The 12819-nt window shown below is 38.6% G+C and overlaps 1 pseudogene; it reads right to left on the bottom strand.

The window, feature by feature from the left end:
- Positions 1–12819, bottom strand: part of LOC139159585 (actin-related protein 3-like) — a 144438-nt pseudogene that overhangs the window by 124320 nt on the left and 7299 nt on the right.

Genomic DNA, 12819 nt, shown 5'->3' with positions numbered 1-12819 from the left:
CAACTTTCTCCCTATTAGTTTTGCTGAAAGAAGCGTGAACTATTTCTCTTTTACTTTTTATCAGATATTCAGGATAAATGTGAATTTAGGTTCTACACGGGCCTTGTGCTATGACTAGCTTTGAGGAGCAAGTTCGGGGAACAACTATTGATAGGTTGTCAGGAACATTTATTTCACGTTGACATTTCATGGTGGTTTTCAGGCATTCCAGGTCATGGTTGTCCCAAAGGGTCTTTTTGAAGAGGCAGCTGGACTTTCTGGTTTTTCTTTGAAGACAAAATTTCACTCTGCGCTGAAGAAGCTTCTTGGATTAAAAGTGAAACGTCTTCAAAGAAAAACCAGTTGCCTCTTCAAAAAGCACCTTGGGGACTTTCATGCCAAGGGTTCATGTCAATATTTTATGTCGACATTGTATGGTGACATAAAATGCAAATTCAGATTATTATTATTTTTTATTTCCCACTCCATAGATGGAGTCATAAAATATTGGGATGAACTCCATCTATGGAATGGAAAGTAGGGTAGTACCCTGTTTTTCCCAAAATAAAACATCCCCTGATAATAAGCTCAATCACGCTTTTGAGTGCATGGCAATAAGACTTATTTCAGGTTTCAAAAAAAATGTAAGACAGGGTCTTATTTTTGGGAAAACATGATGGTAGTAGAAAGTGTGAAGTTTTCAGATGAAAACTATGGAGTTACTTAGTAGGATTTCCTTCATTCAATACTACTCCATCTGATCTGCCAAGCTTTTTGATATAAGCCAAAGCCATTTGTTTTTTGGTGTTTTTTTAATATTGATATTCTATTTGTATTCACTGTTTATGAAGAATCTATTGTCATGTTATCATAATCCAGTACCCTCTTCCTCCTGATATTATTTCCAGAGTTTAATTGTGTTTTTTAAAAATATCTCAACACAACTATAGTATGCTTCTGACTGATCTGGTCATTCCAAAGCTATATTACGTTGGTCCTAACCTCAGTATGTCTATGTGTCAATGTTATCCTTAACATGCCTGATCTTAATTGATCAGGAAAGTATAAAACATGTTTGATAATGTGGAATGGAGACAAAAGCCCCCTTTAGATCTTCTCCCTATTGCAAAAGGTTGATGGTGAAACTAGCAAAGACTCTATCATACCCTAAGCAAGTTGGAATTTTCTTTTCAAGCAGGAAGTAAATTATGTTGGATATTTTGAGCTTCTGTGTCTTTGACTGAACATTTCCTGGTTATTATTTAGCACACTGCATTTTACTCAGGAATTAATGATGAATAGCCTATTATTTGCCTTCTTCAATTGTCTACCATAATTGCTCTAAAATCACTTTACTGTTTCCCTGGGGTGGGTTTATTACTTCTTTCTTTCCACCTTTTTTTTTTAAAAAAAATAAGAAATATGGAAACCTCTTCCCATAAAAGTGTTGAAAAAGATGAGAAAGATATATTATGAATAAATAATATGCATTAGTGTAAACTTCATTAAAGTTGAGGGCTATATGTTTCTTTTTTCTTTTGCTAAATATGGATTTAATTTAAGAGTGTAGGAGAATGGTCATGACGAATCATGTTGGTTAAATTGTCTTATGTAAAGCCATTGCTTCATGAATTAAATTTAATTGCTCCTTTTCTCACCCACTTTTTACATCCTTTAAATCTTTAAACTATATTCACCTTAAACCATATTCACCTTAGTCCTTTTTTTGTGCAACCACGGGTTGCTGTTACCCTTAGATAATTAGCTGCACAAAGCTGGGGAATAAGCCTGTTTCTATAAATAGTAATAAATATAAAACTAGGTGATAAATTTTAAAATATCAAGAAAAAAGTAGAATGCATGTCCCAACATCACCAACATTGTCCCAACATTGTAAGGACAACCGTTTATTTTTGCAAAGGATGTTTCCTTTCTTATCCACTGTAGATTGTTGAGCTGGTAGATAAGGGGGCAGAAGGAGCTCTGTGTCCAATTCAATCCAATTGGTTTTAAATTGTTTTAGATTGTTTTTTAAGGGGCTTTAATATTACATTGTATGTTTTATTATTTTTGGTTGTGAGCTGCCCAGAGTCCCTTGGAAGTTGGGCAGAATTCAAATTCAAATTCATACATGAATACACAATAAATTCCTTGGATGAAAGATCCTCTCTAGATTCAAAACTAATCACAACAGCAGCAAAAGTAACCTTGATAGGAAACCATCGGAATTGACAAAATCTCCATCTGTCAATTGCAAAAGGCCGCTTTACTGGGATGGGCAAACATCACTACATCACGCAGTCCTAGGTGCTTGGGAAGTGCCTGACTGGTGATGAAATACGAAATCCAGCAGAGAAGGCTCTCCCCCTGGGTCCCACCAGACAACGGGACTTGGAGAAGGCCAACTCTGTGGGACCTAATCGGCCAGTGGGATTCATGAAGGTGGTCCCGTAGGTATTCTGGTCTGATGGCATTTAGAATTGTGACCAGAAACTAATCGGCAACCAGTGCAGGCCATGGAGTGTTGACGAGACATGGGCATATCTAGGAAAGCCCATGATTGCTCTCGCGGCCGCATTCTGCACGATCTGAAGTTTCCGAACACTCTTCAGAGGTAACCTCATGTAGAGAGCATTACAGTAGTTGAACCTTGAGGTGATGAGGGCGTGAGTGACTGTGAGCAGAGGTTCCCTGTCCAAATAGGGCCAAATGTGACCTCCAAACCAAACAGCATATCTTTGCATATGATGAATAATAACTTGTACATTTGGGGTTTGGCTTCAGTCTGACACCACTTAGTTCTTCACTGAGTTTCAGTCTAGCACTCACAATCCTTTTCAAGTCACGCTGCAAACACTGTTGAAAATCCCCGAACATTGTTGAGCCTCCAGAAAGGATAATATTCTGATACAGTGGACATCTACCATCAATAGGACAGTTCTGAATAACTTCATCTACTACTTCTGAGATGGGCTATGTGAAGTCTGGATTAGCAAACTCAGGTTGAAAGATTTCTGGCCCTAAGAATCTTTCATAGTCAACATCAATAGTAAATTATTTCTGTGAGATAGCATGAATTCCAGTATATTGTTTAATCCACTTGGTACCATCTACATCATATTTATTAAATTATTTCACTAAGTCTAACTAAACATAACTAAAACGTTCCTTAACTACTGTAGTAGTTTCCAATGATTGCTCTGGGGATTGCTACTTCTCGTTCTCTTAGCCAGAGAAATGCCAGGTTCCACCAAAACAATTTGATGAATTCAACAGGAGCCTTCTAGATAACTTGAACAAACAGAACAAGAGCCCGTCTCTTTGTTCTTAATTCAGGGAGAATACCTTCTGAGCAAACAAAAAAATTAGTTCAGAATTTATATCCTGTCAGATGTTACATATGTCATGCTTTCTTGCAATGCTGCCCTCTTTAAAAGAGCCATTGTGGAGGTCCACTTGACTCATCAGAAGTCTCTACTGATTATGGGTGCTGGTGTGATTCCTGCATTCCTGCTGCAATTCTGATACATCTTCCTGTTAGCTGGGACTTTTCAGCTATTAACTGAACCTTGACTGTATTGCTCCAAAACTTTCTTAAACCTGAATTTAAAACTATGTTAATTGCTTCAGTGTCCTTGCAGCCAAAATTATTTTATTGGCATCTAAATTATTCTTGTCCTTTAACTGATTTTTCATTGTTTAATTCTCTTGAATGTCACAAATACAAAACTTCTTTAGGGCTATAGGCCATGTTGTATGTTGCATGACTGCTGCTTTTTATTACTATAAAATATAAATTGATGACACTGGTATTAAACAATAATATTTCATTATCATCTTGCTGTTATTTTTCTTTTAAAAAAATTATTTACAAGGGTAAATACAATAACAGTACAAGTAACAATATAAACATGTAGAAAGAAAGAAGAAAAGAAAAGAAAAAATGGGGGGAAAACAAAAACAAAGGAAGAAACAAAAAATTATACAGTAAATTATAACATAGATGTTGTGGTTAGCTCTGGCCCAGCTCCTGCCCCAAGGACTGTGGATGTGGGGGAGACATCCACATGCTGCAGACCTGTTTTGCCCCCGGTGGAATCTGCTGACGAAGGCTCCTCTGACCAAGAAGACATGAGTGACAGGGAGGAGGAGAGTGTGGCAGACAGTTCAGAAGGAGATCAATTATCTAGCTCCTCCTTGGGTTCAGAACAAGAGTTAATGATACAGCCACGCATGCGGAGAGCGATGCATAGGCAACAACAACTGAGAGATTATTATCAAAGAAAATGAGGCCACCTGTGGTTGGGTAGGGCTGTGGTAATTAGTGTGGGTTTGGCCATTGTGGAGGATTATCTGATCGCTGTGTTTCATGACTGCTTTACTGACTTTGACCTTTTGTGTGCTGATTTTTCCCCGCTTTGAAACTAAACCAGAGCAAAGTGTGTTTCACTTTGTGAAAGAAGGAGGACTGTGAATTGCCTCACAGCTGCAAGCTAAGTATCACAGAACTGATAAGGGACTTGTACAAATTACCAGTTTGTTTGGAGACCAGTGCTCTTTGCTATACCAAAAGAGGGCTTAGGTTAAGTGAATTTTCATTATAAAGGACATTGTTTTGAATTTTCAAACGTGTGTGTGTGTGTCTGAAATTTGTACCTGTGAATTTTTGGGAGGAGTGTACCAGAGAGCCCGACAGAACAATCGACAATGTACATTTAACAATAAACAGTAAAAGGCGGGCGAGTATACGGCAGATCTGTTTTGAGAATATGAACTATAAATATTTTCTGTAGCTCGTTACAATATAACTAATAATCTGAATTATAAATAAATGAGGAAATGTTGAGTATAGCAAGCAGAGAGATTTTGAATAGATAAGTTTAATTTTTACATATATCTTTATCTCATTCATCCATTGAAAAAATTTAAATACCAGATATTTATCTAATAACAGACAATAAAGCCTAAAGTCTTAGTTATAATGATTTCTAGAAAAGTGACTTTGTATAGCCACAGAAAATTTTAAAAGGATGTCACATTTTCAGAACTAATTAACTAACTGTATTGTGACATTTAAGAACTGTTTTGGCTGGCAACTAAGAGGCTGTTTATATAGCTTTTGTAGATCCAGATGCTCTTCATACTGTCATCTTCAGTTCCCTCAGAAAGATTCTTATTAAAAATCAAGAGGTCTTCTGCATTAACTGCCAAGAGCAGTCAAAACAGGAAAACTAGCGGTTTTGTGTCTATGTGTTCCAATTATATCTGTAGCAGGGGTAGGTTCTAACTTACCTCACTGCCGGTTCATTTCCTCCCACGCTGCATGGCCACACATGCATTTTGTGCACATGCATGCGGAGGGCCAAAAAAATATCAACAAATTTTTTAAAGCCAAAAACAAGATGGCGAACATGCGCATTGCTGGAAATTCAGCTTTTGCGCATGTTCAGAAGAAGAAAAAAAAATTAAAACATTCCCAGATTATTATTATTTTTTTAAAGATGACAGTATCCAAGGACTGGCACCAACCAAAGCAGTTCCGTGACATCATCATGATGTCATCAGCAGGTTGTTACCCATTTGGGCAAACAAGTCTGAACCAGGAGGAACCAAGCCAGGAGGAACGAAGGCAGAATACTAGGACCTACTCTACATCAAAGACCTCTGTGATTATATCACAAGCAACTGTGTTCTTTTCGCCGACGATGTAACACTATTCAACACCACGGACAACACATCTACTCTCCAAAAAGACCTCAACTTTGTCTCAGATTGGTCTAACACCTGGCAACTTCAAATATCAACTAGCAAATGCTCTACCCTCCACATCGGCAAAAAGAATCCGAACCTCATATACAGTGTTCCCTCGATTTCCGCGGGGGATGCGTTCCGAGACCGCCCGCGAAAGTCGAATTTCCACGAAGTAGAGATGCGGAAGTAAATACAGTGGTACCTCAAGATACGAACCCCTCGTCTTACGAACAACTCGTGATACAAACCCGGGGTTCAGAAAAATTTTGCCTCTTCTTACGAACTTTTTTCGAGTTACGAACCGGCGTTCGGAGACTGCTGGGAAGCCGCGCGGCTGTTTTAAAAGGTGACAGCCGGACGGCGGGGCTTCCCAGAAGCCTCCCGAACGCCGGTTCGTAACTCGAACAAAATTCGTAAGAAGAGGCAAAATTTTTCTGAACCCCGGGTTCGGTTCAGGAAGGGTGGGTGCTGGGAAGCCCCCCAGGCCGGCTGCGACCTTTTAAAACAGGCGCACCACTTCCCAGCTGTCTCCTGAAGCCGAACGCTAAAGCCGAACTTCCGCGTTCGGCTTCGGGAGACAACTGGGAAGCGGCGCGCCTGTTTTAAAAGGTCGCAGCCGGCCTGGAGGGCTTCCCAGCACCCCCCTGAACTCCAAACCCATGTTCGGGGGGTGCTGGGAAGCCCCCCAGGCCGGCTGTCACCTTTTAAAACAGCCGTGCGGCTTCCCAGCAGTCGCCGAAAGCGGGGGGGGGTTTGGTTGCACGGATTAATTGACTTTACATTGTTTCCTATGGGAAACAATGCTTCGTCTTACGAACCTTTCGTCTTACGAACCTCCTCCTTGCACCAATTAAGTTCGTATCATGAGGTATTACTGTACACCATTTTTGGCTATGGACAAAGCCTTCCCTTAACACTTTAAACCCCTAAATTGCAATTTCCCATTCCCTTAACAACCATTTACTCACCATTATTACTGGTACTCACCACTGAATAAGACACTTAGTGATCTTGATATTTATAAACATAATTATTTATTAACAATAATTATTTTTTTTGTTATTTATTTGCAAAAATTATTAGTTTGGTGATGACATATGACGTCATTGGGTGGGAAAAACCGTGGTATAGGAAAAAAACCACGAAGTATTTTTTTAATTAATATTTTTTGAAAAACCGTGGTACAGGCTATTCGCGAAGTTCGAACCCGCAAAAATCGAGGGAACACTGTATATACTGAATAAACAAAATCTCACAGCCAACCCCCACTCAGTAAAAGACCTTGGAATACTAATATATAACGACCTAAGTGCCAAAGCCCACTGCAGCAATATCGCCAAAAAGGCTTCTAGAGTTGTTAACCTGATCCTACGTAGCTTCTGCTCCGGCAATCTCACACTACTCACCAGAGCCTACAAAACCTTTGCCAGACCCATCCTTGAATACAGTTCATCTGTCTGGAACCCATACAACATCTCGGACATCAGCACCCTCGAAAATGTCCAAAGATATTTCACCAGAAGAGCCCTTCACTCCTCCACTTGAAACAGAATACCCTACAAAACTAATCTCACTATCCTGGGTCTAGAAAGCTTAGAACTACGACGCCTAAAACACAATCTAAGTATTGCCCACAAGATCATATGCTGCAATGTTCTACCTGTCAATGACTACTTCAGCTTCAATCGCAACAACACAAGAGCACGCAACAGATTTAAACTTAATATTAACCGCTCCAAACTTGACTGTAAAAAATATGACTTCAGCAATCGAGTTGTCGAAGCATGGAACTCATTACCTGACTCAGTAGTGTCAAACCCTAACCCCCAACATTTTTCCCTTAGACTATCCATGATTGACCTCTCCAGGTTCCTAAGAGGTCAGTAAGGGGCTTGTATAAGTGCACTAGTGTGCCTTCCATCCCCTGTCCAATTGTCTCTCCTTTATCTCCTTTATCTTTTCTTCCTTTCATATATATTCTCTTCTATTTTTATATCTTTTCTTCTATCCTTTTCTTTATATATATTACTACTTGTCTAACCTCTTCAATGTGTATTGTGTATTGGACAAAATAAATAAATAAACTTCTGATCTGTGGCACTTAAGCAAATCAGTACATTTAATACAGGTCTGTGGGCTCCAAGCACGTTAAGGACTAACCTGTTTCCCAAATGAAAATCAAATATAGCTTTCCTGATAAGTCATAGTCTGATCTCTCATTGTTGTAAATGGCACACCTTATCTCTGTTGTTAAGTGTGTAACATTATCCACCCATTCCTTTTCTTATCTATGTACCTGACCTTCTTACTTCTGTGTACTGACAAAACATGAACTTCCCTTCTTAAAAGGATGTTAATGTAGCTTTTCAATAGCCACTTTCTACAAATTTCACTCGGTATTTTAGCGTAAATGTTATTTAGCATGCATAATAAAAATTTAAGGAACCAATGATACAACATAGTAATAATCTCCTAGAACTATACTCTAGAAGTGGCCTATTTAGTAAGAAAGCAGCTACCTAACACAACTCCCAACTTTTCCAATGTAAATGTCATTCTAGAAGGACACAATAACCATTAGGTTTAGGAGAATCAATTGTCCTTTTCTTCCAGAGATCAGTCCAACAAGTAACCAAGACTAAAATTGTGTATAATAAGAAGCTCTTGTTGAAATTAGACTAGAAAATAAGTTTCATCCAACTGTAATTTGGATTCATTTTACCCAAGAAAATGTCAGCAACTGGGCCATAGATTCCCCTACTTTTCTTTTTTTTAAATAAATATACAGTACTATGATTACCTTTTTGAAAGATATTGGTTCCATTTCTTCTCTTAAAGAAAAATTGGTACTCTTCTGGGGTAAATTGTCCACATGTCTTCATTATATTTTGCAAGCCAAAAAAGGCAAGAATTAATAATGTACCATAAGTGAAGTCATCCAACTGAAATTTATCTAATAGAATATAGAACTTGATGAAGATGCTTCCCTATATTTATTTTATTTATTTATTTATTGGATGTATATGCCGCCCTCTCCGAGGATTCTTATGTAGCCAATACCTCTACAAATGCATGTGAATTTATTATGAAATCCAATTCATGCCAAATATGAATGCCTTTGTCTTCAAATATCATGCAGATGTATCAAGAAGACAGTTTTCTTCCAGCATCAAATTCAATTAACATTTTAGTACCTTAAATAACAATTTGAGGTGACATGGTGAAAATGCAATTGCTGAGCAAAGATTAGATTCATACCATCTTCCTCCACTTGCTCTCCAACTTCCTTCCTATTTGCAGCAATGCCTTCAAAGAGAAGGTATACTTCAAAGTTGGGGTGTTGAAAGTGATTGTGTCAGTGGGCAAAGTCACTGAGATAAGAGATCAGCCAAAATACCAACCATACCAATAACAAAATTTTCCTCAGGAAACTATTAAGATCTAACAGTGCTGGGGGCCGGTGAAGAAATCCAATCTTCAGCATGTAGGGGTCTGGCTATTGCAATGGGTAGGTGTTAAATCTGCTACTTTCAACTCATCAACTTCCAATTAAATCAAGACAAGTAAGTCCATAATGTTATCTGCTATTAGGACTGATGATATGTTAAAAAAAGTATATCATTGTCATAACATCCACAGAATCCTAAGCACTTGTTTAAATCATTCAGCCCACACAACAGGGTTTCCTAAGATCAGCAATGCCAAACCATTTTCTTCAGCAGAGTATATCAGAAATTAAAACTCCCTAGGTAATATCATAATGCAGAAAGTAGGCCTCAGGTAGGAATGCTGAGTCATTCAGAGGCAGTTGAGCATGCAGCAACCTAGCAATTACGGTATGTAAAAAGTATTTAACTAGGCAAGAGCTCCCTGCTCTTTCTCTCTGTCTGTTCGCTGTTAGCTATGTGTTCTGTTGCTGTTCATGGAAGTATGCTTTGAAGAAGCTGTAACGCTGTAAAAGTTGGTTCCTGTGAGTTATTGAACTAAGATAGTTGTAGCAAGGTACTAGTAGGATACTAGTTTATTGTATGTATAGCATAGACAGTAGTAGTAGTAATAGTAGTAGTAGTAGTAGTATAAAGAAGTAAATATATATTTTTCTACAACTTCTACTGCTGCTGTGTTTCATTGAAGACTTCAACTCCATTTCTACTGGTCTGTGGCTGGCTGACTGATTGGGTTGGTGGGCCGGCTGGACTGGTTTGCTGCTTGGGCACAAACAGGCTAGCTTCCGCAAATGCAAGCTCTGATAGAATAGACATTATCTGAGTGAAAAACTTAACCTGTCTCAAGATCCCCCATCAGAAACAAAACTAGTATTTTGTTGCAAAGTCCGGAGTAGGAACTGAAAATCTTAAATATTTGCAACAACCTCTCTCCTTGATGCTGGACCTGAAGCATACCAAATACTCAATGGACACAGATAGATAAGAATGAATTCCCTCCGAAATAATCTAACCAGATCTCAGATGTACCTGTCAGATTGTCTCCTTCACTCATCAGTATATCACAGATAATTAAGGTCTTAACTGAGAGCGGCAATAGGCAAAGTTGGCTCTATGACATGTGGACTTTAGATTTAGAAAAGAAGACACACAGATGGTCGGTTCTGAAATCTTAGAATCCACCATTCCAGAAATTCATAATGTTGAAGGGTAAAGAATCAAAACAAAAATTGATTATAACTGATATTGACGGGTTCAGGGACCCATATGAGGTAAATAGTGCCACTTATCATAAGTGTTGCTTTTAAATAATCCACTTTTTATCTTGTTTGTCAACACAGTGCTTGTGCCCAGGAAGATTTATGCAGAGTGCAAATATTATCAGATACCTACTGTTCTTCTGTAGTACCACAGGGGGATTCAAAAACAGGTAGCTTAGATCTCTGCACTTCAAAGGTTTCTCCCTGAAACCTTGTTTACAGCATGAGCAGAAAAAAACAAGGATTCAGTCCCCCTTTGTACAACTAATAAAACCACATTAAAGCACAACACTGCTCAAAATTCCTCTCTTCCAGACACAGCAATATCTCTGACAGCTAAAATTGGTTAACTGCTTCAATTTTCACATGCTAATTTAGCATTACCAAACAGAAAACCAGGTGGGGAGAGGAAGGGAGAAGAGGGGTGCCTAAAAATCATTTCTAGCTCTCTAAGTCATCTTTGTTTTTGTTACTTTTCACCTTGCTGGAATTTCCTTAGCAAAATTACTTTACATAAAGAGATTTAATTCTGTGATGGATTAATGCCTCCACCTCCAGAGAAGTATCTAGATTGGTGAAGCTATGCAACACATCCGATTCTTCCAAAACGTAGTCTGTGAATTGATACAATAATTGTTAAAACAAAGACCAGAAAGACAGGGTTATATATAGTGGTTTTGTTCCAGCAGCTGGCATGTCTACTTGTGCAACACTATGTATCTAATTTTCACTACTGCTATAGTTCTTGGTGACAGTTCATAAGCTTCTCTAAGCATCCTGCAAGCCAATGGATATGATACTCAGGATATCAGACACATTCTGAGAATTTCAACTGCCAGTGGGTATAACTATGGGCTGCATTCTCCTGTGATGCTAAACCATGGTTTGTTGAACAAGCATTGTTTCCAAAGAACAGACAACCCTCACTCTGTAAAAGACCTTGGGATACTCATATCAAATGACCTAAGTGTCAAAGCCCACTGCACCAACATTGCAAAAAAGGCTTCAAGAGTTGTTAATCTAATCCTACATACTGTAGCTTCTTCTCTGGTAATGTCACTCTACTAGCCGAAGCATACAAAACTTTCGCCAGACCAATCCTTGAATACAGCTCATCTATCTGGCACCCACACCAAATTTTGGACATAAATACATTAGAAAGCATCCAGAGATAATTTATGAGAAGAGTCCTCCACTCTTCTACTCGCAACAGAATACCGTACGCAACTAGACTTAAAATCCTAGGCTTAGAAAGCTTGGAGCTTCGTCGCCTTAAACACGACCTAAGCATAGCCCATAAAATCATCTGCTACAACATCCTTCCTGTTGACGACTATTCAGCTTCAACCACAACAATACACAAGGACATAACAGATACAAACTCAAAGTAAACCATTCCAATCTCGACTGTAGAAAATATGACTTCAGCAACCGAGTTGTTAATAATAATAATAATAATAATAATAATAATAATAATAATAATAATAATAATTTATTGGATTTGTATGCCGCCCCTCTCCATAGACTCAGGGCGGCTAACAACAATGATAAAAACAACATGTGACAATCCAATAATAAAATAACTAAAAACCCTTATTATAAAACCCAGCATTCACACAAACATACCATGCATAACTTGTAATGGCCTAGGGGGAAGGAATATCTCAACTCCCCCATGCCTGGCGGTATAAGTGAGTCTTGAGTAGTTTACGAAAGACAGGGAGGGTGGGGGCAGTTCTAATTTCCGGGGGGAGTTGGTTCCAAAGGGCCTGGGCCGCCACAGAGAAGGCTCTTCCCCTGGGGCCCGCCAAATGACATTGTTTAGTCAACGGGACCCGGAGAAGGCCAACTCTGTGGGACCTTATTGGTTGCTGGGATTCGTGCGGTAGCAGGCGGTTGCATGGAACTCACTACCGGACTCTGTTGTTTCATCACCAAACCCCAAAAGCTTTACACTTAGACTATCCACTGTTGACCTCACCCAATTCCTAAGAAATCAATAAGGGGCCTGCATAAGTACACAAGCGTGCCTATTGTCCCTGTCCTACGGTTCTCTCTTATAAGTACCAATATCATGTATATCAACAATGTTATTTCTTGTATATTACCAATAAGTACTTGATAAATAAAAATAAAAACAATGATTAGTTTCGCAAACCACATTAAGAAACCATTGTGTGGCTTTCTGCAATATATGAATTCAGCCATGGAATTACTAGCCTCCCAGTTTCCTCATCTACCCTTAGATGAAATTGGACAACCACAAAGAATGCTAATTAACATGTCTCTAAAATTAAATTTTGTCTAGAAAATGAACCTTGTATACTTATATTTGCTAAAAGTGACATAAATAATTATGTCCATGCTGGGTTTTGTCACTTTTA

This window comes from Erythrolamprus reginae, chromosome 2 (genome assembly GCF_031021105.1).
Source record: "Erythrolamprus reginae isolate rEryReg1 chromosome 2, rEryReg1.hap1, whole genome shotgun sequence".
Classification (NCBI taxonomy): Eukaryota; Metazoa; Chordata; class Lepidosauria; order Squamata; family Dipsadidae; genus Erythrolamprus; species Erythrolamprus reginae.
The sequence above is the reverse complement of the archived record's forward strand: the minus strand, read 5'-3'. Positions and strand labels throughout refer to the sequence as shown.